Consider the following 18,330-nt stretch of genomic DNA (forward strand, 5'->3'; position numbering starts at 1 on the left):
TTCAAATGAATGCAAATGGTGGTACGTTATAAACACTCCGTGACGAATACGTAAAAGATACATTGTGAATGTACGTATATAATGTACCAAATAATCATCTTCATATAAAGGTACGGCATATTCAAAGTAGCAGTAACAAAATTTTTACATTATTCTCCAATCATACGTTTATTAACATGCTAAAATTATAAATTACCCGACTTTCAAGAAACTATACGGTAAATGACAAAGATGCCTGTTATAGGTAACAAGTATATTACTGATTGTAACGAATAATTAACTTTAATAAACTGTGTATCACCTTGACAAGGAAAAGAGAGAGCGCAAGAGAAATAGGCAGTATTTTAGAGTTAAATTATTTTTTTAAACTAACAGTCGAATATTACACTCTAAAAATTAGGTTATATTGGTAACCGTGGAGTTAGAAAAAGAACTTGTCGAAAAAGGAACAGAGAGAAGTTAAAAGAGAAAGATGACATCATTTTACTCGCGTTTAATTGTTGTTTCTGCGCAAGGTAGAGCAATATCTTTCATAATGATAGAGCACGACGTCGTGGCTCTTGACGCAGTATCGATTGCTCATGACGGTTCCACCACCATGGAAGGGTGAAACTGGGTCGAAAGCATCCTTCCCAACGGGAATACTTCCCTCTGCGTATTCTACTCCGTCCTGCTCGCTCTAAAAAGAGCACCGAAGCTCCATCTCCAGTCGTCATTTGCCATTAATAATAGCCATCATTTAAATGCCAACTAATCTTCGCTTCAACGCATTTAAGACGATTCATTAAAAAATTTACCGGTGGCTTATGATTCTCTAATCCGATAATCTTATTATCTCATTTCTTACAAGAACCCCTATTCCTTTATGTTACCTTTTTTACTTTTTGTAACGTTAAAGTTCTTTTAAATTATGGCTGAATAGACATAACCTATCTCTTGGGTTATGACGTACAAACTCGTATACTTTTACTTATCTGGACGATTAAAACACTGAAAATTGATTTACCAAAAGTTTAGGAAACTTACGGATTTCGTAAAAGAAACAAATTGCTTGATAACGAATAGGCACCGATCTTAGAGACCATATAAAATACATATGTCCGTTTTAGTCACATCTTTCTTAGAGCTCTTTCACTGTAAGAAAAAAACGAAAGAAAGGAAAAGTTCTGTGAAACCACTTAAATCGAGTCATTAACTTTTATTGGTTTCCCGTGGCTGTTGAATCGCTCGAAGAAACCCCGTTCTGCTTCACGAGATTTCGCGAGACGTTTTTCTATCTACATGTATACATATGTAGTTACATACGTAGATCATAAAGTTAGCAACGCTAAATAATTGTGTAAATAGTATAAGAATTCGCATTTAATTTAGTCGTAGTATCGCTAAGCTACCGATCCATCTAAACGAATGATTCTACGTTTTCGATAACATCGTACTCGATTCAGTTTGGAGTTTGAGTGCGAGACTTTATCGTTCGTCTGATTCGTCGGTAGGAAATTTTCGAAGATAAAATTGAAAATAAGATCGACTCGACAAAGCGAATTCGGGTTTCTAGGACGAAAATTGAATAACGTTCGCCACGTGTAAACTCGGTGTGAAAAAATTTGTTGGAAATCTTGCGAGAGGGAGACTCGAAAGACCATCGCCACTCCGGTTAGGGTGATTCGCGTTTCAGTTTGCGCTCCGAGCTTCGAAGCAGGGAGGGATCCTTGACATAAATAATCAGTAGTAGAGCACCGCGGTACTGCCCTGTAACCATGGTAACAGCATCGATCGAGGCCTACTACAAAGTCGAAACCAGCTACCCTTCTCGTGCCATGCGTTTCTTTCTGTTTCCCTTCGTTTCCTTTCCTTTTCTTTACGCCCGCGTTTTTCCTCTCCCCCTTCCTTCACCCTTCGACTTCCGCCTCCCTCGCGCTCGCTTTCATTCCACTTTGTCGTCGTCCCAGCCCTTCTTCCCGCAATTTTTTTTCTCCCGTTTTCTCCCTCTCACTGCATTTCCTCCAATTTCCCTGTGCTCTACTTTCCCAGACTTCTTCGACCTAACCTCTTTACGCTCATGCTCATCTTACTCGACGAGTGTTCTGTATTTTCTTCTGCTTTTTAACTACAATCTTTTTCTTCTGTAAAGACTGTTCGACGATTGACCACCTTGTTTATACCAAATTTATACCTGTTTATACCTGTTTATACCAAGTTTATACCTGTTATCTTTCCAGGTGTAATATCGGGACGAACCGTATTTGCAGATATACGTATCCTTTTATAACGTACTTGTACGTACATACAAAAAGTATAGGGCGCGTCTTTAGCAAAGCCTGTTTTCAACATTGGTTCCCTCGATTGTGGATTAAGAAATAAGTTGTGCACGTTCGACAAAGCAAACTGCTATCGAAGCATTGAAAAAAAGTCGCTTAGTTCTTGCTTTTACTTGCTCGCGGCACGATTTCGCAACTTTATGCGAAAAGTGTCGTATATGCATACCGTTGATTGCACACTGTTTTCTTTCACACTCGCGCTCTGTTATCTTTCCACCAACGCAACGCGACCACCCTGTCTTTTCTTTTCACCTCATCGTTACGAAAGATAGTCGAGCTCGTTCGATCGACGTATACGCGAGAAAGAGAGACGGTTATTGAGGCTTTTGCAAGCGACCTACGAATTCCCCTTTTCGTTTAAAAATGATACTTCAGCTTTCTTATTTCGACGAATTAAATATGCGACACGCTCCTTGGGACAGAAATGATTAAATATACACCTATCGATTGCAAATGGGAAATACCCTTAACTTCGGTAACATTGTACCAAGGTAGAGATAGCAAAGAACAATGCGGAAATCACGTAACCGACGCGATAATTCGGTTGGTTAATGCGTTTCCATCAAAGCATTGTCATCTAGAACGTGTTTAGGTCAGTACGGTTGCCGTTCACTCGTTGAACGAAACCTTCGTTTCCTCGGAGTTACACGAAACTGCTTTTAGACATAACGAGGCGCATCGGTGCACTCGTGACCCTGATTGACGAAAGCGTTCCCAGAACGCCAACGGGCCACCGATGCCGTCGCTTTTATCTATTTTTATCTATCGCGGTACTTCTCGGAACTTCGCATCCGATGCTCTACGGAGAAAACCTAGTCGCGACCGCGAATATCTTACAAGTCAGGTTGGAAGATTGCGAAACGCACGCGACAATCGGAAAACTCGAAAGAGATCGCCTATGGAGGATTCCCAAGCGATACGTTCCTTATCGCATTGATGATATACGCATTCAGCCGATTCATGGTTTCCTCGATAAATTTACCGGCGGGCTATTCATTTCCGATACCATGGACCAGATAAAACTGTCTGGAACGATAAATTACGTTATTTCAGGTACGTTAATGGTTACGGTTACCGTTGTCAGAAAGTTGCTTTCGGTTTGATCTAAGACTCGATCGAGGATAGCGGAACGTCACGTTTAATTTTTAAGTTGCTCTCTAATTCGTACGCGTTTCGCATCGAAATGAAAACCGAGCAATACCGTTTATCCAATAGCTATCGTTCGTGCAGCTATCGCAGACGATAGAATTCACGGTATATGCGAATTAAAAATCGATTCACGTTGTCGCGAAAGTGTCGAACGGCGCGCGAGGGAAAAGATAAAACGTGTGTAAAATAGAAGGTAACGCTGCTCGATCAAGGGAACACGAAAATCCTGATAGGACGGGCAATAGTAACGGTACCAGGTGGCACGAACAACGGCGAGCTGCCGAGACGTGGGAAAAAAATCGGAAAAAACGATTCGACACGATCCGCGAGTCGGCGTTCGTGCACGGAACTCGCGACGAAGCCGCTCGCGGCGCGTTTCAAGGCTGAACCGTCTCTTCTCTGCACTCTACCTACACTCTACGTTCTACGCTCTACACTCTTTTCGTCCTCGCCAAAGACGAAGCATCTTCTCCTTTCCCCTAACCTCGCACGCTCGCCATCTCTCTCTCCTTCTTCCTCTCTCTGGATCTATCGGTACGTCCGCACGTCCGTTCGTCTTGCTCCGTTCGTTTCCTCTGTGCCGTTCGTTTCTCCTCGTTCCTCTTCGTCCACGTTCGTGCACGTTCGACCATGTTCGTCCGTGTTCGTGAGTCGCGCCACGACAGTACTATCCTATCGCATGACTCTGCAGCGTTACGCAACTAACAGAAGGCTAGATAGGCGACGCGAGCCGCGGGGGTTGGTTGCCGTAGAGCTGGAAGAGCGCGCATGATCGCCCTACACAGTGGTACTCACCGAGCTATGCTCACTCTTTCGCTGCTATGCCGATCAAATTCTCGAAAGTTTGCTCGTGCCACGGTCAAAGGGATTCTTCGAATATCGTTTCTCCTCCGTGTGTAGATCGCACGAACGAACGATCATGGAATGTGCACGCAATATGCGTTAACCGCAGTTGGTAACAGTTGGTTTTTCCACTTGGAAATCGGTGTCGTTCGAGACAACGTACGCGCGCGCCTTTCTCGCTGGATCTTGGATATTTCCACTTGCTCGACCAATTGCTTTCCGCAACGACGCCTTCTCCCTCAGTCGGTTCTTCCTACGAAACCAATGCCTTTCCGATGTGCATACTTGAATTTTAAATTACGTATATACTTCGAAAGACGGTCGTTAGTCGAACGAATATTCAAAATGCTATACTTAATTGTTTATTCGATACGTTTATCGTCTAATTTCGAATACGAAGACAATGGAAATCGCACACCGTGAAAGTCTTTGCGTTCCGCTTCCATGAACGTCAAATCGTATTTCAGTATCAACGAGTCTCTCATTTCGCAGAAAATGCTGACTCTTATTGTTACTAACGCGACGGATTAAGACGTAGAGTAGCAACGGATAATTTTCGCGGTGAGTACCACTGTGTTACGCTACCTTCAGAGGCGGGTGTATACACGCGAATTCAATATACATATATACATATATTCCCATGGAATACGGTGCGCGTAGTCGTGTCGCATCTATTTGAAATCGTATTAATTTATGATCACAAAATCAGCAAACGTAATTGTAAGCATGGTCTCGTCGTTTCAATGTATGTACTTACACACGAACTCGTATCTACTTAATGCGTATGTAGATATGTACTTGTAGTAGGTATGTAGTAAGTATGTACTTGCATCATGGCTGCAGCGCTATGTCAGGACATCTTTGTGCGAACAATTCGACTATTTTTCTGTTCAGGGTCACCCGTCTTTTTCAATAGCGAACAATTTCCTCTGTCGATGATTTGTTTCTTGGTTTCGAGATATATTTATTACCCATACGTACACCGAGACAAGTAACAAATATAGAAAATTAGAATTTTTCTTCCTAAACGGCAGGAAGATCGAATGGAAAGTTTTTTTATAGCAGAAACCGGTGGTGATCTTGATCTTATGTTCTTCGCGCATCCTGTTACAACGCGATAAGAATCTTTTTTGCTTATCGTGCTCGAAGTAAGGTAGTGGCTTAAGCAAGTTCTAATCGGACGAACGATTCAAAAACAAACCAGCAACTCGGCTCAGCGAAATTTATCTGATAAAATTATACACTTGAATTTATTTGGCGACAATATACCTATACAAGTAAGTAATATTTCAGCGTTATTTTCGATTCATCGCACGGGAAGTTCGTTCGAACACGCGTATACTTACCTATATGCTACACGCAACATTTTGAGAATCGCTTGTCCGATCACGACGTAAAAACAGCTCGAGCGTTCAGCGGCGTTAAAAGAACGAAATATCGCTAAGTCTATCTTGCGATTACGTAAGAATCGACAGAGAGTACCGCCTGTGTATATTTACGCGAGTGTATATGTGTGTACGCATTCACGTCCAGGCAGAGAATTAGTCCGAAAAGGTCCGGCGTGGCCGGAGCAAAATCGTACAAAAATCTCACCGCGTCTCGGTCGTTGAAATATCTTCGTTGCGAAAACATACTCACCGTAGAAATGCTCATCGTCACTTCGCCGTAATTCCCACCTTTAAAAACCAAATGAACGACGTGCGTCGTATTTTTGAAACATTCAGAATTCCAAATATTGGAATTGAAAATTAAAAAACTTGAGAGCCACGTCATTTCGCTAACGTGTAATACAGGTTCCTAACGTACGTGTATCATATTTGTTTGCAGTAAGAAAACAGAATATCCTTATCGATAAGTATAGATCCTTAAGAATAATCATTGCTTAACGAGTTTTCACCAAGGACGAGTACTCGAGGCGAAGATTGCTCACAGAGACAGGCCGAATAGTATGCAAAACCAAAGACCAGACCTCCTCGCGTGAAGCGACGAAATGCCGACGCATACACGGTATTTAAGAGACGGCTAGAATCCAGGCGTATTTCAAGAAATAAGCGTTTTTAGCGGAATTGCCGCGGTAATGGGGAGGCAGGGTTAACGAAGTCGATGCGCGTGTAATATCGGCTAGGAAGTTGGTCGAAGGACGGAGGAAGAAAAACCGAAAGATGGAATAATTACGAGGAATAGGCAGCGAGAGAAATTCGTTCCCATCGATGCTCGTTAAAAGAGGGACCGAGCTGCGTTGCTCGAAGGCCGCTGCTGCCCTCTAAAATTAACGATGATCCACCGGTGCGCGGATTCACTAAGGCGAAAGTCCGCTTCCTCTGAAAGGGTCCGCGCTTCCGTGTAGCGGCAGATTCGCAGCTTAGAACGTTCGTTACGAACGCTCGCGGGCCGGCCTATCCCTGCACCTGCCATCCTCTCGAAGAACACGCGAATGTTTTCACAGTCGATGACGTAATGCATCGTTTTTACCTCGCAAACCCGTGCCTTTACGAAAACTGTCAGGTATACAGGTTAGGAAACTCGGAAATAACGACAAGTCTTTCAACGCGATCCGATGTGTTTCATCTTGGAGAAGAAATTGTTGTTACGTTTTTTGTTACGAGATTCTATCGAGACCGAAGACACTGGTCTTAGCAACAGAACGCGGAGAACAATCGAGGATGAGGAAAATAAATGTTTCCAGCAATTTCTGCGAGGAAGATCTCGGAAGTACGAGTGAGCCGTAATTACACCGGATCGCAATAACGATAGGAGGTTTCCTACGCTACGATTTCAAGTTCCGTGTCAAGGGGGTCTGAAAGTGTTTTCGACGCAACAACGTAATCGCCCAATTTCCCGCAGGTGTTTTGTCGTGATTCAGATATCAATGCTCGAAGCGAATCTCAAACCTAACCCCAACCTAACCCTAATCTTCACAGACGGTATCGTTTCAGGCGTTCTGAGACGAAGTTTCCTTTAAACTGTGTAGAGATACGCACACGTAGGAGAAGCGAAAGAACAAGCAGAAGAAGAAGAAGAAAGAGTTTCGATGACAAGCACCAACTGCCGTGGCTTCGTTGAACGAAAGAATATTCTAGCTAGATCGGTGTACCATTTATGATTGGCGAGGCACGGTGATAAGGGTGAGATAAAATAGCGGGCGGTCGATCGGTGAAAAGAAAGGAGCGAGCAGTAGGCCAGCAGACTCGCGACGATTAGGCTTGCGCGGTATGACGGCCGAGTCGTTCGACCTAGTTCGTAAAATAACGCGACGGAGGCGTACTTACCGAAATGTAGGACAACGGTATTCACGCGCAGGAAGCGGCGCAATTATGGATACGCGAGAGAACGCGAGCGGTCGCGCACGCGTGATTCTAACCTCCACAATTGCGCCTCCTGACGCGACGCGACGGCACTCTCGTTATGGAAAAATACGGCTGCAACGCTGCACTAGCCACAACGGACACCCAACAGGTCTATCCGCATACCCTGAAATTTTCATGGCTCGATCGGCCAGATGAATGTGTCTGTTCGTCTTCGAAACGATCTTCGGGACGCTTGGCGATCTCTTCCTCTTTTATTACTCGCGTTTCCGTACATCGAGATGCTCGTTCGTTTCGTTTTTTGTAGGTACGTTACGTGCATTATGTGAGGGTCAAAGGTAAAGAAATACGCGTGAAAGGAAGAATTTGACCTCGAAAATACAGAGCACGGCAGATGGGAACATTGAGAGGAGGAGGAGGAGGAGGAAAAAGGTAGCGGAGAAAACGCCGCGGCTAGCGAGGAGCGAGGAACGCGACCCTAATATTTAGCTCTGCGGAGATGAACGTTAAAGTTGATCCAGTAAATTTACGCGTCCGTTTCATAGATGCACTGGCCCAGTTTGCAGCAGCTATGAAAGCAAGGGATATTGCGAAGGGGGTTGGAGAGAGGGCGTGATATCTGTGTCACGGCACAAGCGCCGTACTCCGGCCGAGTACGATTCATCGCGATGTTGTTGGCCCGCTTAGGAACCGCGCGACCATCGGCGGAATGCTCCACCATCGACGATACGCGTCGTTCGCCTCGATATTGCTGTTCCTGCCTCGATTCTTCCGGATTGAGCGTTTCCTTCGCAAGATTAATCGAGTCGAAGAACGAAAGGAGGAAGTTCTCGACCTTGATAGTACACGATGAATCGCCCTAGGTTTGCCTCATCGTCCACGCTGCTGATCAATAAATAACTAGACATCGTTACGTTTCATTGTTGGTAGACCTGCTAATCAACCGGATTGCCTACCGACGCGTAGTCGATGAACAAATTCGTGCTTTCCCTTCGAAACAGATCTGTCAAGTCGACTCGAATTTTCGAAGTTAACTCGACCGCCTGGAATATCACAGATGGTACAGCGAAACGATTCGCTTCGATCTTTCGGAAGAGCGTGCAACCTCGGTGAGAAAGAATTCGGTCGATGGATCTCTGGAAATCTGTTTCTCTGTGTCGATTCATCTGTTCGACCCTGCCACGATAACTCGCTCTCTAGTGGAGCGCTTACGTAAGAAAGCCGTACCTACCTTCCAACCCACCTCCTGGCTATTCAAGGGATCAAGGCAAACCGGTAGGCCGGCAGCCTAGCAGGCAAGCAGCCAGGCAGGCCAGGAGAATCGAGCAACCAGAGAGCAGCTAGAGAGGAGGCTGGCTGGCAAGCAGGCAAACTAAGATGCAGGTAGGTAAGTAAGTAAGTAGGTAGGTGGGCACATGCGAGCGCGCGTGCGCGTCCACATACCCTTTGATAAACCTGCCAAATGGATAGACTCTGCAACAACGGAAATACCTCTGTCCCTCCTCCGACACTACTGCGCCCTCTCCTTTACTATCTTTTACGTTTCCTGCTCCACCTCCTTTCGCTCGATTCAAGACTATATTATACTCGTGCGTCGTTGATCCCAAAACGGTCGGTTATTTCGTTAGTTATATCGATCAGCGAATGACTTTTTTTTCTTTTCTTTTCAGAATATCTTAGAAAACAGCGTTCAAGTATCCTTGAAATTTCTGCTTACCGACGATGAAGCAGCGCCGCTCGTTAGTCCAGCGCTATTTTTCTTTTCTTCCTCTTCCAACTCGTCGGTTCTTAAAAATTCTATCTCACACGCACGATAATCGCGCCATTATGGCACGCATTACGTAACCCGCCTCGGTTTCCGAGGATAACGAGCAATCCCGGCGAGGGAAGCCAGAGATGTAATTGAAAGACAGGTGAAGACGCACAGCTCGTAGGGGTGCTAATGAGGGGATATCTCGGCGGCGTCGCTCGGGGGAAGTTGTTCGCGAAATAAATGACGCGGGTACTATCGTACTTGGAAAATATCGCGCGTGAATATTCGCCTCGTACCATGGGAGCAATATCGAAAAAAACTCGGACGATATAGAAAAAGAAGAAGAGAAACGAATGTATCATCATCTACGTCGAATGTACAGGTGCAACTTGTACGTGTGGAAATGCACTTGCCATTAAACACGGTTGTAACCTGTTACTTACGCGAGGCAGGAACAGTAATTTCTTTTGCCGTTCATTAAAAAAAAGGACACCGGTTGGTTGCAGTTGAATGAATGAATCCATACATATTATTTATCGTTCGATTCGTAGTGCGTATACCGGATAGCGCTGTAAGATAGTTAACATATCGTGATGGTAGATGGAGGGACTGTTTATTGGGAAACATTTTAGTGGCTATAGCGAGTAAATTGTGTCGTTGTTCCGCGAAATCAAGTTGCTCGACATTTATTGTCTTATTTTCGCGGAATGAGCAACTTGGTAGAGGCAATAACGTTGTCTAAATTTAGACGTATCTGCGAGAAATTTCCTCGTATGATGTTTAGAGAGATAGTCGCCGTGAAATTTTACAAGGCTACGTTCCACTAGATTGCGTGAGCATTATTCGGCCGACCATCGATTACGCGAGCGTTGCATCTATCCGTTTGGCGCCACTATCTTCGTACTCGGACTTGGCGATACACTTTGCCAATTACTTATCTTTCGAGTATTAGCGAGCGTAAATCCTGTTCTCTTTTGTCAGAGTGAAGAACTTGGTACATACAGACACACTGGCGTTTGCCGCTGTAGTGGAGTTTGCAGAGCGTATCAAAATGTACAGAGGCGGCAAGTTTACACGTACGAGAACGAGAACTCCGGCGGTAGAACGTCGGCCAGTAATTAGGCCAGTGAAACAGGTCGATCGATTTTGTCCCGAAAAAGCTCACGCTCCAAAAACCTATTTAGTTCTAGACAAGAGGAGGGGGAGGAGGGGCTCGCGATACGTCTCGGTGACTCAGCCCGCTTCTCTGCGCACACGTATTTCTTTCGATAGCCTGTCGTGTTCCTTTGAATTCCGTAATTGTTCGTTACGCGTAACACGCGTATCCGTTTGGCCGTTGAGTTCCTTCAACGGTTGCCATGTTCCATATTTGTAATAGGATCTCATGAAAAAAAGGCGAGAGATCGATACCGCTGATAAACGTCTTCTTCCATATCTAATAAATATAACGAACGTCGGACATCACAGGCTACGTATTCCAAACGAAAGTAACATCGAGGAAAGATAAGAAATCGCGAACGCTTCGAATTGAAAACTTAGAAACGACGAAAGGAGAATTTCGTAGACCTAACGAAGATGGATAGAAGATGGTACTTTCCATCGTTTCTCGAGAATAACGTGCCACGTAACGGAAAACGAGGAAGGCCGATTAAGAAAGACTACACCAAGACGCTAACGAGCGGCGTGATTGCGCAATTTCCGGGAAGAAACAATCGCAGCGAGGAGCTACGATTTTTCTTCAAGGAGCAGAATGGCATTCGTCCTTGAAGCGCCCTTGATACTGGCTGTGGAAGCTAAATCGGCCGATGGAAAGCCGTCGGGTTTGGCGAGTGTAGGGCGTGGTCTAGCGAGGCACCCGGTGACCTCCTAGCCAGCTAGGCGGCCATCTTTGAGCATCGAGTCGTCCGGGCGTGCTGCGAGGGTGAAAGTTGGGGTGGGTTTCGGTGAGGATAGAAGCACGAACAGGCTGCTTCGTAAAATCCTCTCTCCACTGCGTGGCCTCGCTCCGTCAAAGGAGACGCCCTCTCCCACGCCTCGCAACACTTCCTTCTCTTTGCTCTCTTCTCCCTCGTTCTTTCTCTCCCCACCGGAAGTCCTCGCTTTCGTTTTCCTTTTCCTCCGTTGCTTCGTTTCGCGCCGCTTCGATCACTCATCTCGTCTCCTCAAATGCTTTTGCCACTGCGTAGATACCATTTTTATTGTACGACTATCGTTTCGAGGAACGTTTCATCGGTTCAAACAATTAGAAAGTGGTGCCGATTTTTCAACTTTCCGAGGAAACATCTTTGCCGATACACCATCCGGTTTATTTCACTTTATCAAAGTGGAGATCTCTGTTTCAGCTGTTTTCAACATATTTTCTCGAGTTTCTCGAAGATACGAGGTTTATATGTTTCTATACGATTGGATCCCGTTCACGCGAGAAGAGTTTCGTACTCGCAGAGGCGGGATCGAAAAATAATTTAGCCGTCGACGTAGAATTGTCGCTTCTATAGGTGTCGTATCGTACACAGTAGCAGCTTGACGATAAAGCCAGGATTTTGTCCCAGAAAAACGCAACGGAACAGCAGGAAAGGACTTTATTTCTGCTGAGTTCGAGACATAAGCTATATATCGCCATATATCGACGATATTTAAAATTTAGCTGACCGATGAAAAATGTATGAACTTCGGTACGGACAATCGTAAAGTTACACGGTCGATACACGGTCACGAGGATAAATGTAATCGTGCGGATAAAACGTTACGGAGCTTAGCAACCTTTGACGTAGCGATACGCGTTTCGTTTGCCGTTCGTAAATATCGTGACGCTAAAAGGTAAGACATTTTTCCTTCGCTTCTCCCCTTTTCTTCCTCATTTCTGATCGCGGCATAAGTAGAAAAAGTTTCGCGGCTACGATGACGCCCAATGAACGGGAAACGCAGACATTTTTCGAGCGTCTTAAAACAGGATACGAATCCCGATGGCACGTTAACGGTTTGATATAATTGTGGTTATACAACGCGTTATCGAATTTCCGACGATAAGCATACTCTTCTTATTTTTCTGTTTCTCTTTCTCCTCGGGCCATCCTTTCTTCTTTTTTTTTTCCTCTTGCCACTGCCGTTCTATGCATTGTCGGTATTCTACTGACGCACTTCCGGAAAAGTTCCTGCAACGTAAATTCCGATGAACCGTACTGTGAAAGCTCGATGCACGGCGAACCTCGGCGCACGTAGAAGCATGGAAATGTATACTGACATTCCTCGATGAGTAAAATACGAGGAAACCGATTTCTCCGATAGAAACGTTATCGAAATGCAAAATCCAACGATAGGCGGACGATAGCAGAAAGAACTCTAGAAAAATCGCATGTAACGCGTCACGTTTACCTTATAATTCTTTATGCGCTCGATCATTGTTCCAGTGTCGTAGAAACTTAGCCTGCTTTCCTCGATGGTCGCTTACTTGTAGAAGAAGCATCTCCCAGTTTTGAGCGACTATATCTCGTTACGACACTTTTAGAAAGCATACTTTTGTGAACGAGGCTGGTTAGGTCGGCCTTTCTTGCGCAACGTCAATTTTACGGATGCGTGCACGATCATTAAAATTCAAGTTCGCTCCGGGTAACGCTCGTTTCAGGTAATCAAAATAGAAATTTCGCGTGGGTTTAATCGCCTCGGATAATCCCACAGCGATAGCTTATACAAACTTCGAAGTAGCGATGGTTCGAATTTAACTCTCGACTTAGCCGCTTTAAAATTATGCGCGTGATTCGAGTCAGAAGGAACTTGGACGTGTAACTTTCTATTTCTGGGCATGTCTTTAGTTTTCGTAACGAGACAACGTCCAAATCGTTAAAAATCGTAGTGACGAGGCGTGGAAACGGATTGGAAACGACGATTTGGTAACGGAAGATGCGGTAGCCGATTTTCGTGCAACATTATGAAGCGGTAGTTTGTGTAGCGTATTGTAAAGGATCCGAGGCTTTCTGTTCTTTTTCGCTTGTTCAAGGCCTGGTTGCCTGGTCTACCCCACCGCTGAATTCTCATACTTATATCACATCACGGTTTCGTTCTCCTCTCCCCCCTCTGTAAGTTTTCTACGTAGAAAGACCTCGGTCGTTCTCTCTTCGCTGTTCTTCCATTCTCCGTTCCTCCCACTTGCTCTTTAGCTGCCCAGGACTTCTGTGTGTCTAGCGTTGGTCGTTCGATTCTGCCTCTTAATTTCTCTAACAACTTGCATCCGATATCATTCGTAAGATCGATCGAGAACTGTACAAATGTTTCCCTTTCTGCTTATATACGAACGAATAAACGTAATTTGCCGTACGAATTACAATGAATGAGACGCGTTATATAATTTCTTTCCACGTGGTTACAGCTCGATAGATTTATCACTTTCTACCAAGGTTGCGCACTACGTTTATTCAAATTTACTACACGTCGCTGTTTAAACTAATCGAGAACTTGTACCGTTCCGCGTGGCGGAAAAAATTCGAAGCGTCTCGAGGCCATCGCTAGCCATGTCTTCCTTTTCATTCTCGACCCCCCTCCTGTCCGCCACGCAACACACTCTTCGTCTTTACCCGCTCTTCGTGATGATCCACGATCTTTACGGATGCCCCTTTCCCCGCCGTTCAACCGTTTCGCAATGATGTCATCCACAACATTGGCGCAGGCAACGAGAATTTTCAAACGACGGAAAGTAGAAAATGAAGTCTGACGCCTCGGCGATGTCGCTATGGAACGAATGCTTTTTATGTATATTCCACATATGTATATAGATAAACAGATGTGCGACTATCGTAAACGTTTCGCCTAAAAATTGTGGCGGTTAAAGCCAGTTGGTGTACATAATGAGTAGCGTGGAATTTTCATCGCTGGTGTTATAGAACATGCGAATGATGCAGCGATGACGGAACTCGTATTTAGCGGATTAAGTCGAAACCCGAAGAAGACGAGCCAAGTTACTAGCCGGTTTTGTTTCGTATTATGTATTTGATGCGCGTAAAGAGGTTTAATCCTTTACCGAAGCGGTTAACGAGATTACCAAGGCGAGGGTATAAACGTTCTAGAAATCTTTATAACCTTTTACCATGTTGATACGTGAATTGCCTAAAAAAAATGTTAGCCGCAGATTGAACTAGAGTGGTGTGGTCGTTTAAAGGAAGCAAATAAAGTTTTCTGATTATATATATATATATATATAAAACTAACGCTTTATTACAAAAAACAACTCTTTTCTATCTTACGTGCGCATGCATAGAACATCTTACTTTACATGTACGTATATATTTATCGTAAATTGTATTGCTTATAACAACAATTTGTATACGCCTACGGATATAAATATAAACAAGCAATTACATACGCGTATATACAGTCGTATTACTTCCGGTGGAGTCGCTATATTTAATAACAAGCGAATGATATTAGACAAATTCGGTACTTTGCCAACATCGAGATGCACTACGGGTTTGTGAATAAAAATACTCGTTATTAAATTGAAAATTGTAGAAATCAATAGAAACAGCAATAAATCGGTAAGTTCAACTATTCCAACGACTTTGACTGCAAGCGTGTTTCCTCGGACTCAGGTAGAACAGCACGCTATAGGCCATGGCGAAGCGGATTCGAGGCCAACGAGTAAAATTAGATAGCGCGTGAATGGAATTCGAGCCAATGGAGCAATCCCAAATGGAAATGGAAACGTTTCGGTTACTATACAAAAGATGGCCGCAATGCGGTGGCGTCTATAAAATGGCGGTTGTTGACCACCCGCCACTTGCGTTTTTGCATGGGTTTTAACCAATACTTACGGCTTAGGATTCTTCCCTCCCAAGGCCATTTCCCAGTTCCTTTTACGACCCTCCGAAATCGACCAATGAAATTATGTACCTCCTTCCGCTACCATGTCCGAAACGAACCAATCATGCTCGAGTTATGCCAAAATGGTAATAACCAAGTGATCGAACGAAAGCAAAAGTTTCTTTTGAAAGTTTTGTAAAAGAAGGAAAGAAGGTTCAAGTGCAAACATTTAAAGATTTATAACGCACATTGTTCGGTAGTAGCAATGATTCAATGTTGATGGTACTGAAAGAAGGAACAAATCTGGTAAATATTACGAGATCGGTACAAAATACATATCGATACTACAATCTCGATAGCGGTACGTGCGTACAAAGTAGCACAAGGCAAGCCAGTCCCACTTCCCTTTCCTCCTTGCATGTACGTGCGCGCACGGTATATCTCGTTCGTTCCATCATCGTCTCCTACCTGTTCATTCTTCCTAAGGAGTGGTAACTTTCCAAACTTTTCGTTTGTATATACATACGCTTTTTACGTCAAAGTCGTGACAAGATATGCGATAGCCCGCTTCTAATAATTCTGACCCGATAAAAACATCGTAAACACTTTTTTCTTTCACAATCTTCAAGAAAATGAGTCGTTCTAAAATGTAACGAATAAAGTGTTTGTTTACCTACGCAAGACAGTTAAACGTTCAAACTATTTTCTACGATTTTACATACAAGAACTACACGTTTGAAATCTTTTTAAACAATTATTGCATCGTACCATTAAAAATATGCATCCAACGAATTTCTCAAAAATAAAAGAAATAATCGGTACGAGGAAGCAATAAAACTTGATCAACCTGCGAAGAAGCATCCATAAAGGGTTAAAAAAGGTTCGCTCTTATCCACTTATTATGTATATGAAAAATGACAACGCAAAGCTTTACGAAGAAAGAAAAAAAAATGTAAGCCCATAATCACCAGCAGCAATACGGTACGCGGTACGAGGCCGACGGTGTTTGCTAAGTTACGAAAGTAAGCGGTTTTAGAAAGTACAGAAGGCTCGAGGTGAACGGCGCTCTAACGGCAGGAATATTGCACAGCAATTACAAAGTGGCTTTGCAACGACGATCGAGACCGCGTTACTCAGCTGCTACGTAAAACAATTCGACGAAGCAGGTGTACCCATTCGATTTACTAGATATTCGTCTAAACCCTACCGTTAAGAGAACGTGCGTGATTTTAAACGCTACAATATTTGAAAAATTTGTCAATCAAACGAAAAGAACTAAGGAAAAATATTATCATAGACTCCTCCCCGCTCCTATGTACGGATGAACGCGATTTTACGAATGAAATTTTCCGGCCGACGGATGTGCACTGTACTTTACGCTTCAAACGAGCGGAAGACTAATTTGCGTACGCTCGCGGCTGCTTTCGACTATACACGCAACTGAAAAAAAAGACAGAACGATGAATAGGAACGACGATATGCTTGAAGAATGGTCAGTACTCGCACAGTGTTTTCCATGATCCCAGAGCCTTTTTAACAGAGTACATTACAGCTGGGGGAACACGGTTTTCACTGCTGAGCCCACGAAACCAATGAATAATCCCACGCACGTATGCAGAATCTTCGTCCTTTTCCTGCAGCATACCGTATCGTTTCCGAAATCTTAAAAAGTATATAAAGGTACGAAAGGAGAAAGTAACGTGATATCTTCTTGTAAAAGTGGAGCATGTTCGATTGACGTTGATAGAGATGTGTCGCGAGGTCGATAGGAGAGAGAAAAAGACTGACTATCGTAGCACAGAGAGCCAAGCCAGTTTCTCACCCCCACTGACCTAGCGACCGAGAAAAAGATCAAGGTGTTGTTGCGTCGGCAACGGGCGAACCATCGAGAGCAACGTTGAAAAAAAGTACTCCTTCTTGTCTACCCTGCACTCTCCAGACGTTATCTTCCACCAACTGCCGTAACAAACGTTAGATCACACACTGGCCCAGCGAGAGCAGAGCCACGGTTTGATCACGTGACGTTAGGTTGCGTCACAGTTGCCCCTCTCACCACTCAACCAACGAACCAACCGAACGACGAGACCGCCATCTTTACCCACTGATAGACCAGAGGAATACGGACACGAGCACCGTCGACGTATGAACGTTTCCTTTTTATTCTTTTTTGTCATATGCACGAAAGATAAGTTTCCGATCGTCAGATCAATATTCACCAAATCAGTAATATCTTCACGCATCGTTCCATATTTTTATTTCTCCTCGGAGACTCTCACGATTAAATCTGCGAGAGATCTGTTGGACCCTCCATGTGCCGCGCTGGCATTTATTGGAGCTCACTGCACACGTCGTACGTAAGTGTGTATGTATATATGTATGTATGTATGTATGTGTATGTATGTATGTATGTATGTATGTATGTATGTATGTATGTATGTATGTAGAACGATTGGACACGAACGGATCTAATCGGACAATCGCGCGTTCAAACGTTTTATACGGTAAATTATGTACGGCGTATTTGATTTTTTTAATACAAATGCGAAAGTGAAGAACTGCAAATCATTCTAACCGCGAGCAAAGAAGTATAGAAATGCGGATTAAATAATGAATTAAATTATTCGTTGATGAATTTTTAAACGAAATATCCGGAAAACATTTGTCGAATGCAAATGCGCATTACCACGATAACTGACCTTTAGAGATCGCGCGATCACTTATACAGACAAATAGTAAAAAAGATATAAAGTGGTGCACAGTGACGGTCCAAGGCAGTTACTTGGTTCCACAGTCGATCATTTGGAATTCGGTGCTCGTTTCCAGTTAGGCTCGGTCTCGGTGAAACGCCACGCACGCAATTTGCGGACCACGCCACGGCACAGCAAAAATCAAACGGATACGCGACACGAGTTCTATTATCACGACGATGCATAACGCTTTATATTTCAAAGAACCAAGGCCGACAAAGTAGCACAGACCGCGGTTTGATCCGAACTGACGACGAGAAGCAAAGACGAAGGAACAATGCCGTGGTCGTTATCGATGGCAAACGTGGTAACACCACGATAGCGTCGAGTCTCTGGCAAATGACGAGAGGTCTCTATCTTCAAGTTCGGAAAACTGCCAGAGAGAAGATTCGAGCGTTAAACACGACCGACTCCGATGGCGAGCA

General features: G+C 44.1%; 1 long non-coding RNA gene across 1 annotated transcript; it reads right to left on the reverse strand.

Moving 5' to 3' along the window:
- Positions 1-1,183: 1,183 nt before the first annotated feature.
- Positions 1,184-17,089, reverse strand: LOC122569549. The gene is made up of 2 exons (XR_006317502.1): positions 12,741-17,089; positions 1,184-12,520 (listed from the first exon to the last, which is right to left on the reverse strand). It is a non-coding gene; the product is annotated as an uncharacterized LOC122569549 (long non-coding RNA).
- Positions 17,090-18,330: the final 1,241 nt, after the last annotated feature.

The sequence above is a fragment of the Bombus pyrosoma genome, linkage group LG7, assembly GCF_014825855.1.
Source record: "Bombus pyrosoma isolate SC7728 linkage group LG7, ASM1482585v1, whole genome shotgun sequence".
Lineage (NCBI taxonomy): Eukaryota > Metazoa > Arthropoda > Insecta > Hymenoptera > Apidae > Bombus > Bombus pyrosoma.